This window comes from Pteronotus mesoamericanus, unplaced genomic scaffold (genome assembly GCF_021234165.1).
Source record: "Pteronotus mesoamericanus isolate MK-2021 breed Mesoamerican mustached bat unplaced genomic scaffold, CSHL_Meso_final scaffold_31, whole genome shotgun sequence".
In the NCBI taxonomy this organism is placed as follows: domain Eukaryota; kingdom Metazoa; phylum Chordata; class Mammalia; order Chiroptera; family Mormoopidae; genus Pteronotus; species Pteronotus mesoamericanus.
Window position 1 is genome coordinate 12,138,967 of NW_026555312.1, and position 14,281 is coordinate 12,153,247.

Consider the following 14,281-nt stretch of genomic DNA (forward strand, 5'->3'; position numbering starts at 1 on the left):
TCTTACTAAGAAAGACTTTCCTATTTAAGGCCTTGGGTTGCTGAGGAAAGTAGCAGGAAGAGGTGGAGAAGATGTAGTAGATGTTGACTGTAAACAAGAGGAAACGGCTTCATTTGGATTTTAACTCTCTGGAATTTTGGGAAGACAGGAAAAAAGACAGGGTGAAGCTAATGAGATTAGAAGAGGCTTGTTCCTTCCGTTTCTTCTAATTCAGTGCCCTTCTTGGTGCCTTTTAGGTTTTCCTAGGGAAATAAATGGTCTTCCTTATTCCTGTCCATTCACTCTTCATCTGCAACTTCTCCTGGCTCCTTAATAAGCCTGCCCCTCCTCGTGTGCTTCGGAATCAATGTCGCCAGGATTTTCAGGGACCATGTGTCATAAATTTTCTTCTCATTACATTACACTTTCTCACACATTCCTTCAATATGTTCTTCTCTATTGGTCTCTTATCCATCTGTCTACAAACATTCTTGAGTTTTCTCTATACTTAATATTCAATTCTGCAAGCCCTTCAATTGCCATGTTCTGCTTTCTGGGTAATAGAAAGAGGAAGCACTGTGAAGAATATGTAACTTTTTTTTAACTGCTCCTGTGCTCAAGGGGCTTATAATTTAGTTGTGGAGACAAGACTGCTACTTCACTAGAAACAATGGTGATCAATAAAAGTCAATATATAATTAAGTCCTAAATTGTGCTGTCAGGCTCTGAGCTTCTATGGTGTGGGAGATGCAGCAGGGGAAGTTCCCAGGTTGGAGGAAGTGCCCAACCTGAATACTGCACATAGGAATTACTCAGTAAATGTTGGTGATTTGATTTGTATTTGATTTGAGATGAAATGTTAGCTAAACCTTAAAAATAATTATCATATGATCATCAGTTCTCCTACTCCTATCCATTCGACAGTTATCTTTATTCATTGAATTTAAGGTGCATATTACTTTATATTTTAACACCTCTGACACATGTATCTTTTAATCAATATCTCAGCAGATATCAAACTAATTGCCAGTGTTTTCCTTTCTTAGTGGTATATAAAATAATGGTATTGCTTACAACTGATGGCTTCTTAGATCCCATAAAATATGATACTTATTGAGCATCTGATATATTCTATGCCATTATTCTGAACCCCAGGATGTGTGACTAACAAATGTAAAGTTTCTCTTCTGTGGAGCTTGCATTGTGGTGAAGGAAAGGAGATATACAATAAACAAATGAACAAATATATAATAAATTGAAGCTAGGTACTGTAATAGATGCTGAGCAAAAACTGGATTTAAGCCTACATCCCAATCTATTGTGTTAGGAAAGAAAAAGTATCCAAAAGCAAATTTTTTTTAAATTCAGATTTTACATAAGGAGAAATTAGTTTTGGAGGAATTGAATAGAATGTAATAATGATGTAAGCTAGATATAAATCAAAGTAGCTGACTAATGGAAAAACAAAACGTGGCAACTTCTTCAAAGTTATGGTAGGGACCCACATAGCCTTGTCTGATTCAGCAATTTTGTCAATGATTTGGGCAAATAAGAAATTACATTAGTATCCAATTTGCAGATGATAAATCTTGGAAGGATAACAAGTACATTTGCTGATGGATTTAAGATACAAAAAGATGATGACAGAATTTAAAAATGGACTAAACTTAATAAAAATAACCATGAAGTCCTGCTTTCAGATTAAAATTTCTATTTGCAAGAGAAAAGATTAGGAGATAAATGATGTAACAGAGTATATATAAAAAAATTGGGGGATTTCTGTTTCTGACAAAATCTATGTGAGATAAAAGTTTTGAGGCCAAATTTTCTAATTATCTTCTGGACAGTGGGCCCCTTGTAGTACAGGCTTTCTCCGGCTAGGAGAGAGTTCTAGAAACCCATCTGTATCAGTGTACCAACAGGTGTTGTTGTGAGAGGCTGCATTCGGCTTCAGTGAATTTTTTGAAGACTCAATACAGTTGTCCATTTCGTTATGGGTGATTTACAGGTGCACCTGTCAATACCATGCCGAGTGTTCAGTAGTTTTTAACCAAAAAAAAAAAAAAAAAGGCACAGCCCCCATGCCCCACCCTCTTTATTCACCCAATCTCACCCCAAATGATTTTTTGTTTGTTTGTTTCCCCAGATGAATTAAGTCATCAAAGGGAAATGTTTCATCAGTGTGGAAGAGGTGAAACAAAGAATGGCAGAAGCACTATAAGGCAGCAAAATCAACAAGCTCAAAAACTGTTTTGAACAGTGGGAAAAAAGTGTCTCAATAGATGTATTGCCTCAAATGGAGAGTACTTTGAACATAACTGAAGTTTAGACATGTAAGAATAAATACAAGATTTTTAATAAATAAATTCTAGGGTTTTTTGGGTCCCCCCTCATACATCTTGTTTCACTCATACTGTTCTGGAGTCAATATTGTATTCAATTTTATCTGTCATAACTTAGACAGAGGTTCTTCAGCAAGAATCAATTGAAATAGATTTCCTTCAAAGACTCTGTGAATCCCATAAAATTGTGTGTAACATTTTATTTTGCAGTCTGTAAAGATTCTTTAATTTTCTTAAGACTCTTTAAGTGTTTAGAACGATTGTTTTAAAAGGAATGTTGACAAGCTACTGTGATTCCAAAGGAGGATTATTGGGTAGATGAAGGATTGTGCAGCAAACCATGTGAGTAAAATTGAAGAAGGACAAGAAGAAACTACTGAGTAGAGAGAGATGACAACTGTCTTTAAGAACTTGAAGGATCTTCTTGTTTAAGAGAACTTGAATCTGGTTTATGTGACTCTGGTCTGTAGAACAAGAATAAAAAAGTGAATGCCACTAAGGAGTTTCTCACATTGTAGAACTAAAAATGTCATTGGTTGCCCTGTGAGACAGTGAGTTTCTTCCTGGAAATACAGAGATGTAACAATATTGTAAAAATTCTGCATACTCTATTTTCTTCTTGGAGATTTACAATGTACATCATGCATGTCAACATATTAAAGTCTCTGAGAAAACTCTGATAAAGAAACTGAGCATTGCCAACCCCACCTGACACCTAACATATTTTTAAAAGACAACTTCTTTAACTTTTACAATAAAAGCTGGAGAAAATAGTGTGGATTGAAACCCTTGATCTCAAGGATCAGCAAAATTATTCTACAAAGGGCCCATAGTAAATAATTTCAGCTCTGTACATCATACGGTCTTTTACACAATTACTAACTCTGCCATTGTAGCAGAAAGCACCATATTCAATACCTACACAAATGACCATGGCTGAGTTCTAGTAAAACCTCACTTTCAGAAGAAAACAGGACTCAGGCTGATTGGCTCTACACTGCAGTTTGCCCATCTCCAGACTAGATAGCTGTTCCTAAATGTTCCTAGAACTCTAGAATTCTTTGGCTGTGAGATAGGAACCTGAAGACCTATTTCCCACAACTATATACAATATCCATATGGTACCCATATTTTTAGAAAGGCTACAAAAGCAAACAAGAAAAGGGAGCAGTGATGTTTATATGTAGTGAACAGAGATAAGCCCATTTACAAATTTTTGCTCAAAGACTTAGAATTTGCACTCATCTCAACACAACATGGCCTTCCAGATAGATTCAGAGAATCCTGCACTAAGCAAAACAGGCCTTTTTAAAACCGCAGGTAGGAGAGCAAGCAGGTAATTAGTGAGGTCTGTATCCTCAGCCCTGGCTTGTTCCACTGCGGTCAATTACACAGCTGGTTACAAGTGTGTATTTGCACCTGTTCAAGCCTTCAAGTGTACTGATCTCATATTAATTAAACAACTCTTTAAAAGCAGGTTAAAAACAAATTAGACTCTGCCAGCCTGTGCCTATCCCAGCCTTCCCTCTGTGGCCCTTCACCTACAAGGGATCATCGACAGAGGGTAAGGAGCAGTGTTACTTTGTAATTAGGGAGGGGTTCATTATCCCCCATCAATTAATGCAGTCACCACGTAGTGAAAACAGTTGTTGGTACACAGTACAAATTAGTGACTAATTAATAAGGGTTGACTTAGCTAAGCTCCGTTACAAGGTAGAACAGACAACAGCCACCGTCTGCAGGGGACCGTTGATTGATTGATTAGAACAGGGACATCAACAGTCTAAAATGAAAGACAGGCATGATAATGACGCTCATCTTTCTAAATGGGTTAACAGACAGCAGTCTATAGCTAACCAGTAAGTACATCTTCCAAATGTAACATTTTTAAATGACTTGTGTTGTCCAGCGTCTCTGACACAGAATCAGTAAAAAGGAAGACACTAGAACCAGGACAGGGGACTGCAGGAGCATGTCTCAGGAAGGTGGCAAAGGTGAGGCTGTACATGTAAGATACACAATATGCTACAGAGCATAGGGCATGAATACTTACCTACATTGATATTCCCATTAATAATTTTAAATGTTATTTTGATTAGGAGCATGGAATAGTGGGTAAAAACAGGAGACTGGGGTTTAGGATTTGATCAGTTACAGATCAAGAAATATTTTCATGTTTCTATTGTATCAGTTATGGGGGTATGTCATAATTACCGGTTATATACACATTACTTCTACACATAAACACAGCTTTTCAGCTAACAGTCAATAACTAAATATGATAACCTGCACATGAGGCACTTTTCTACCTTAATAACTACATAATATACCATGATTAATTGTTTAATTTTTAAAACGCTGTAATCCAGGAAAGCAGATGGATTGTAGCAGTCCTGTTATTCATTCTCTCCCTTTACCAGGGGCACCCCCAGAAAATAAAAAGAAAAATATATAGTCATCAAGCACATACTATGTGCCAGCATCTCTGGATAGAGCTTATATAGTAAAGTTAGTGTAAAAAAAAATTCCAGACTTATATGTGCATAGTCGCAAAGAGCAACCGAGCAGCAAAAAGCCACCAACACCATCAAGTACAGTACGCTAAATACTGAGATTTAAGTCTCTATTCCACCAGACTTCCACCCAGGCTTCACTGTGGGGTTTTTTCTCCGTTAGGTATCATTAGTACCTCTTAATTCTTTCTCTTTTTCTTTCTTCATCATTAATAACTTAGTACAGTGATTTCAACCTTTTTCACTTCATTGCACACATAAACTAATGACTAAAATTCTGCAGGGCACCAAAAAATATACTTTTTGCCAATCTGACACACTGGATGGCTATCGTTGTGTTGGCTGTTGCCATTTGATTTTTGACAACCTAAGGGAAAAATGCCCCTGACTAAAATGTCAGGTATTGCATGTTTTAAAATTTCTTGCAGCACACTGGTTAACAATCTCTGCCCTAGTAACATGTATATTATTTTATTATTCTTTGCCTATCAATTTGGTAGTTATTTTTTAAATTTATGATGTCCAATGTCAACAAGGGTATGAGGATACAGATACCCTGATACACGGGGAAGATATATGTTGGAGAACTACTTGAAATTATATTGAACCAGTATCTCTACTCCTAGGAATTTAGCCTGCAAAAGCACTCTCATACTATGAAAAGTTTATGAGTGGAAAGGTATAAAGAGCACAAACTTCCTTCAATACAAAGATGGTTAAATAAACCATAGTTTATTCACATAGTGAAAACTGCAACTCTTGAACACAACAACGTACAATCAGATGTGTTCATATAAAAATATACTTAAGACATATGTAGGGTGGAGCAAAAGTAGGTTTATAGTTGTGAGTGTGCAAAACATGTATTTAATAAAGCTATTATCATAATCATAACCTGCATGTCTTTTTCCATACAAACAACTATGAATCTACTTTTGCCCCATCCTGTATAGAGCTAAATGAAAAAAGCAGATTTCAAGAGTGTTAGTCCATTGTAATACAAATGAGGATACTAATTGTAGCAACGACAACATGAAACATGAATATATGCTCAAAAAAAACAGAAAAGAAGCTGGAGAAAAAGAATCTCAAATAATTGTACATGATCATCCTTGGAGAACGGTAATATGAAGGACTTCTGCTTTTTATGTTATTTATTAAATAAGTTAATATTTTTAAATCCCTAAAACAGAGATTAAACATATAAGGTTTGTTAAATAAAACAAAAGACATAACAATGTGAAAAATATATAATATTGTATTATGCTCATACTAAAAAATGATCCCAGTACACAAAGGTTGCAGGTTCAATCCCCAATCAGAGCACATACAAAAATCAACCAATAAATGCATAAATAAGTAAAACAACAAGTCAATGTTTCTCTCTCTCTCTCTCACCAATAAATAAAAGATTTTAAAAAATAAACAAAAATAAAAGTGTTGTTCAATGTTATATTGTTGTCAGTGAAAGACTGCCTCTTTTGAATGGCTATTTTGAATCTTGCTAGAAATTCTAATTATTGTTTTCAGCTTATCTCTTCATTGGAAATACCACCAAAGAATTAAGAAGGCATTTCACTCCAAGGAATGTTGTGAAAGGCAATTAACTACATTGTCCTAGGATGTTTGCCACTCTTCTGCTTAGTAGTCATTTTGGAAACAGGGCAAAAGCACTCAGCTTGTTCTCACTCAAATGTTCTTTCACGGAAGATGTTCATGAACTTCTTTAGGCCAAAGGCAAGGGTGGCTTGAGCCAGGTAGGTGACTGTGGACATGAGGAAAATGGGTGGACTAGAGACTTCTTTAAGAGGTTAAAAATAGCAGGACCTGTGTGACTTTGCTGTCCAAAAGTAATCCCGGAGTCCTTGGGAAGCACAGGGAACCTGCCAAAATAGCAACAACTGAACCTGGACAGCAGCTTTGAAAAAATAGTAAGAAAGGTGCGGGGAGAGAGGAAGGGGAAGGGGAAGGAAAGAAAAATGGGGGGCAAGGAAGAATGAGGAGGAGGATCTAAAAGCTGGTGACATTTTTCAGGAAAAACCTGCACTGCGAGATGTGGTGTCTCCCTGTATATAGAGACCAAACAAATGTTTTAAGATTTTAAAATATTATGTTTTTAAAAAAAACAAAAATTGATGATATCCACTCGCTTGATGTGTCTATTTTCCAATGCTGGAACATAGTGACTGAGCTCCCTGGGTAACCCAGGGGCATTACAGCGGGGCTCTGCTGCGGAGGGCAAGCCAAGTTTACGACTTCTGTCAGCGCTCTTGCAGCCAAGAAATTCTTCTCGTTTTTTGTTTTTGTTTTGTTTTGTTTCCAGGTAAGGACATAAAGTGAAGTCAAGGAGTCAAGGGCAAAAAGCAAAAAATGTTAGATGGCAGTTTATAAGACAAACCCCAGAAAGTTTTCCTATCATCTTCAAATTTAAGTTGCGCTTGTTAACAAAGTAAAACAGTTAGTCTAAGAGTCCACGGAGGTGAACATTCACTGCAACTCCAGGGTGGCTGGGACAAAAAAAGGGGTGCTCAGCCCTGAGCTTCCAGGTTCTACAAAGGCAACTTATTTGACTGAGAAGTTTCATTACATGCAGTATAATCATGAAAGTGCTTGTCACATGATTAGAGTTTTATATAATAAGAGTTTGTAATAGTCAAAGCAAATATTTGTAATATCTCTCTACAGTTTTGCAGGCTAAAAATATAGTGGTATAGTCTTTGGCAATGGCTCCCAAAATTTTTTAAGTATGAAAACCTCTTACACATCAAAATACAATTTTGTAAATCCCCCTGAGTAATAGTTCTGCTCTCAGTGTCCTTCTATTTAAAAATGTTTGACACACTTTAAGAGAATGTATGAGAAATGCACAGATAGATTCAATAAATATTAAAATATTTATTCACATAAATAGCAAATATATATATGTATATATTCATATAAATTCAATAGCAAAACTGAAGCTATTGATCAAGAGTCTAAGCCTTGCCTGGACTCCATTGGGAGCCTTTCTATATGGCATGTGTCCGATTTGGCTTCTCAACTTTCACAAACTGTTAAACCTACTCTCTGCTTAGCTGTTAAGCAGGTTGGTTTGCAATTAGCCTTCAGATATTACTGAAGGGACAGTTTGGAGTCATTTATACTTAATTTTATCAAACCTAGCTAAAAGATTTGATACTTATAAATGACTGTTGGGCAGTCTCTCTTTTTCTCTAAATATAAGATTTATGCTCAGATCACTGATGACTTACATTATAATCTTAAATAGTCAAACTCAGAGAAGCAGAGAGTAGAATGATTGTTGCCAGGAGCTGGGGGACAGGGGAAATGGGGAGATCTTGGTCAAGGGTATAAAGCTTTAGTCATAGCAAGATGAGTAAGCTCTGGAGCATGGTGACTGTAGTTAACAATGCTGTATGGTGTACTTGAAATTTGCTAAAAAGGTAGATTTTAAGTACTGATAGTCTTACCGCACACACATACACACAGATGAATAAAAAGAAACTGATAACCATGTAAGGTGATGAATATATTAATTGACTTGGTTGTGATGATCATATATCAAAACATGAAGTTGTATACCTTAAATATATACAATTTCTATTTGTCAATTATACCTCAATAAAGTTGTTTTTATAAAAGACATACTTACATCAATCATTTTATCAAATTGCTACTTACATAGTCTGGATGCAATTGTTTGCTTTCCCTCCCCATAGAACTGCTTTCACCAAGTTGCATTTTTTTTAATGCAGATTGATTTTATTTACTTTTAATGTAAAAATCCATTATAAAATATTAAAAAATTTAAATCCATTATAAAGGTCTCAGTAATTAAAGCAACATGACACCAGCACAGAAATAAGCAAGTAGATCAATGAAATAAAATTAACATTCTGGAAATAAACATATATCTCTGTCTAACAATGTAATGTATGATTAAATTAATATTTCAAATCAATGGGGAAAATAAGGCTTATTCAACAAATAAGGTTCATGAACCACTATTACTTGAAGTAAAACAAATATAGAGCCCTATTTCACACATTATATAAGAAATATTCGGGTAAGTTAAAAATCAATATGTAAAATCTAAGGAGTTTTAGGAGAAAGTACAAAATAATATTTTACTTACCCTGAAGTTAAATATTCAAACCCAGAGGCTATAAAGTAAAATATTCACTATATTAAATATTTAAGACTAAATAGTAATATACATATTCAAAAAGTTAAAGGACAAGTAATAGAATAGGAAAGTATTTGCAACACATCTAAAAAAGGGATAATAGTTTTGTTTCTTTTAGGGAAAAATTCTACAAATATTTAATCAAAAAATAGATAAAGAATACCAAAAAGTCATTTAAAGCTTTTTAAGAATATCAGAAATAGGGAAGAAATATACAAAAACAGGTTTAGTTTCAACAAATAGTAAAGGAACAATTAAAATAACATCATTGTCACAGATTAATAAGTATTAAAAATATTGGTAATATCAAGTATTAGCAACTCTGAAAGGAACTGGGTATTCATAGAAACTTTTTCTTCATCTTAAAGCAGTCCCCTTAGCATATTTTGCAGTGCTGGTTTGGTGGAGGTGTATTCTTTAAGCCTTCTTTTGTCTGGGAAACTCCTTATTTCGCTTTCCATTTTAATTTAGAGCCTTGCTGGGTAGAGCAGTCTTGGTTGCAGGCCTTTGCTTTGCATGACTTGGAATATTTCTTGCCATTCCCTTCTGGCTTGCAGGGTTTCTGTTGAGAAGTCAGCTGCTATCTGTATCAGGGCTCCTTTATATGTTACTGCCTCTTTCTCCCTTGCTGCCTTTAGGATTCTCTGTCTGTCTTTGGTATTTGCCATTTTAATGATGATGTGTCTTGGAGTCGGCCTCATTGGGTTCCTCTTGAATGGGACCCTCTGTGCTTCCTGGACTTGTGTGACTTTTTCTCTCCCCCAATTAGGGAGGTTTTCCATCATTACTTTTTCAAATAGGTTCTCTATCCCTTCTTCATCCTCTTCTTCTTCTGATATCCCTGTTATACAGATATTATTACATTTCAGGTTGTCCTGCATTTCCCTCAATGCCTCTTCATTCTTTTTTAGTCTCCTTTCATTTTCTTGCTTTTTCTGGGAGTTTTTTCCTGCCTATCCTCCAGCTCACTGATTCAGTCCTCTACTTCATTCATCTAGCCTGCTTTTGATTCCTTCTAGTGTGTTCTTCAATTCAGAAATTGTATTCTTCATTTCCTCTTGCCTCTTATTGACAGTTTCTATGTCCTTTTCCATGCTGATATAGTTTGCACTAAGTTCCTCGTAGTTTCCCTATAGTTTTTGGTAATTCTCTCTCAGCTCACTGAGCACATTGAGTTTCCTTAGAACCGTTGTTTGGAACTCAATATCTGATAGTTTACTTGCCTCTATTTCATTTAGTTCTCTTTGTGGAGATTCCTCCTTTCCCTTTGATTGGGGGGTGTTTCTTTGTCTTCCCATTATTTGTGAGACTCTTCTCTTTTGCTTCTGCTTCTTAAATTGATCTGTCTTTATTTCCTGACTTTGTGGAGTGAACTTCTATCATAGGAAACCATTGTTTTTATTTCTTGATCTGCCTCTGATGATGTCATATGTTGACCCTGTCTGACCTTAGGCAGTCTGTTTGAGACTTCTGGGAATCTACTGTCTGTGGCTGTCTCCTTCAGTTGTTAATCTCTCACCAAGTTGCATTTTATATTTAAACCACTAGCTCACATTATGGAATGTAAAAAGTGACACATTGACTTTGAGGACATTGTTCTCTCTACAGCGGTCAAGGGAACAGTTTAAACCAGTATCAGGAAAAATTTCACTTCTACACAATTGTTTTTTTTCTTTAAAGATATAGTAAAATTTTACTGAGTTAATGGTATTTTCCTACTGTATTAAGAAAACTCAAAAGTAATTTTGAGTCTGAGCTACCTCCAATAATTTCAAAAAAAAAAAGGTGGCATACATTTTGTATATGCATCTCTCTCTAGTTTTAACTGTATTTTTCTAATATTTTTATTTTTTTAATTACAATATGCATTTAATATTAGTTTGTATTAGTTTCAGGTATACAGCATAGTGGTTAAACAATCATATGCTTTATAAAGTGTTCCTCCTGATATTTCCAGTACCCACCTGGCACCCTACATACTTATGACAATATTATATTCCCTATGCTGTACTTTACATCCTGTGAGTACTTTTTAAGTACCAATCTGTACTCCTCAATCCCTTCACATTTTTCACCCAGTCCCCCAAAACCCCTCCCCTCTGGCACCCATCAGGCTGTTCTCTAATTTTTTTTCATTAGCTCCAATTTCCAACAATGTTAGGTGCTAGAAGTTGACAGAACTGGTGACTAAGCCCACACCTGAGAACAAGTCTCTACATAAAGCATGTTCTAAGTTCAGAGGTTCACTGGGTATTGCAGCCAGCTGCTTCCATGGGGAGCTCCCTGAAAGGAACCCATTGGGCAGAAGCTGCCTTACCATCTTCATCTCAACATTCAATGATCCTCCCTCTCCTGCTACATACATTAGCAATACTAGAGATCACCTTTTGTAAGAGTGCAATATTTGATTTTAAAAAATTTTTGAAAACTATCCATGAGAAGGAAAACCTGTGGTCACCTACTCCAGGACCAAGGGAAGGGCCTGTGCTACCCAGAAAAGGCCCTGGAGGAGATGGTTCCCAGCAGAGCAGGAGTGCCAGGAGGCAGGAGAGGGAGTCATCTGACAACTGACACACATCAGTCTCCCAGGAGCCTCCCCTAGAACCAGGAGTCCAGACTGCAGGGAGAAAGTTGAGGACTGAGAGGAGCTTCAGTAGGACATGAAGTTTAAACATGAACAGGAATGAGTCACCTAAATGTGATTGTCTTAAGAATCAAAGAGCTGAAAATTTATGGACCTGGACTGAGATGCTGCGTGTGGGACCTGCTAACCAACAGGAAAAGAAAGTTGCATGTAGAAAGTTTCAGAGCATTAAAACATTTCATTTTTAATCCCAACAAATTGACACTTGTCTCTAACCTAGATATATTTACTCTTATTTCTTTAGTTGCATGGAATCCATTATATTTTTAAGATAACTTTTAAAAACAAAGACTATTAATGAGAATTATTTCTCTCAATCTTCTTAAGATTACTGTGTACTAAAGTGAGGGTGGGGCATGAAACACATGGTACAGATGTGAGAATCGTGGACTGAGAACTTCATAGCAACATGCTTCTGTGTCAGCTTGTTTATGGAATTTTTAATTTGTCAACCACCAATTCCAAGACTAGGTGAGATATGGCATGCTTCAGGAGCCATGATTTCTCCCCCACCCCCAAAAGCTTATAGAGTTTATAGATGAGTTTAACAAGGTTGAAATGTCAATATACTAGCAATAAACAATTACAAAAGGAAAAAATTTAAAGCACCATTTACAACAGCATCTAAAATATTAAATATTAAAAAATAAATTTAACAAATGATGCTCAATACCTATACACAGAAATTACCAAATATTGCTAAGAGAAATTAAAGACCTAAATACTGGGAGACAGATAACATGCTCATAAATCACAGGCATCAATATAGTTATGATGCCAATTCTCCCCAAATTGACTTATAGATTCAACGTGATCCCAGTCACAATTCCAAGAGGCCTTTTTATTTTTAATAAACTGACAAGATGATTCTAAAATGGATGTGAAAATTCAAAACAACTTTGAAAAAGATGAGAGAGGGCTTATATTGCCTGACTTCAAAACATTTTATAAAGCTACATTAATCAAAAGAGTATAGAATTGATATAAAAATAAACAAAACAATAAATGGATTAGAAAAGAGCAAAAATCCAAATACCTATAATATTTTTCTTTTTTAATTTAATTTAATTTTATATTTTTTATTTGTAAATCATGTTTATTCTATTACAGTTGTCTCAGTTTTTACCCCTTTACCTCCCTCCACCCATTCCAACCCCACCCCCCACTCCCACAGTCAATCCCCACTCTGCTGTCCATGGCCATGGGTCACTCATACATGTTCTTTGTCTAGTCCCTTCCCCTTCTTTCCACCATTGTCTTCTTTCCCCATCCCCTATGGTCACTTTCAGTCTGCTCCATGTCTCCGTGGCTGTGGTTTATTTTGTTCGTTAGTTTATTTTGTTAAATAGAGTCCACTTATAGCTGAGATCATATGGTATTTGTCTTTAATCAACTGGCTTATTTCATTTAGTTTAATATTCTCCAGTTCCATCCATGTTGTCACAAAAGGTAGGAGTTCCATCTCTCTCTCTTTCTTTCTTTCTTAAATGCAGATTGATTTTATTTATTTTTTTAGATATCAAAGTTAATTATAAAATATTTAAAAATTTAAAACCATTCTAACATCTCAGCAATTAAACCAACATGACACCTGCACAGAAATAATCAAGTAGATCAATGAAATATAATGAGCATTCTAGAGACAAATGTATATATCTGTCTGACAATGTAATATATGATTAAGTTGATATTTCAAATCAATGGGTAAAATAAGGCTTATTCAACAAATAAGGTCCATGAACCACTATTACTTGAAAAAAACAAATATAGAACCCTATTTCACACATTATACAAGAAATATTCAGGTGAGTTAAAAATCAATATGTAGAATCTAAGGAGTTTTAGAAGAAAATAGAACTAATATTTTTCATGACTTGAAGTAAAATATTCAAACCCAGAAGCTATAAAGTAAATATTGACAATATGACTATATTAAACATTTAACCATATAATAATATACATATTAAAAAAGTTAAAAGACAGGAATAAAATAGAAAGGTATTTGCAACACATCTAAAACATGGTTAATAGGGTTTTTTTCATATTTGTTTGTTTATTTGTTTTCTTAGGGAAAAAAGTTCTACAAACCTTTAATCAATAAATGGATAAAGAATACCAAAAAGTCATTTAAAGCTTTTTTTAAGAAAAAATAGAAATAGTCAAGAAATATACAAAAACAGGTTTAGTTTCAACAAATAGTAAAGGAACAATTAAAATAACATCATTGTCACAGATTAATGAGTATTAAAAATATTGGTAATATCAAGTATTGGCAACTCTGAAAGGAACTAGGTATTCATAGAAACTTTTTCTTCATCTTAAAGCAGTCCCTTTAGCATATTTTGCAGTGCTGGTTTGGTGGAGGAGTATTCTTTCAGCCTTCTTTTGTCTGGAAAACTCCTTATTTCGCCTTTCATTTTAATGGAGAGCCTTGCTGGGTAGAGCAGTCTTGGTTGCAGGCCTTTGCTTTGCATGACTTGGAATATTTCGTGCCATTCCCTTCTGGCTTGCAGGGTTTCTGTTGAGAAGTCAGCTGCTATCTGTATCAGGGCTCCTTTATATGTTACTGCCTCTTTCTCCCTTGCTGCCTTTAGGATTCTCTGTCTGTCTTTGATAT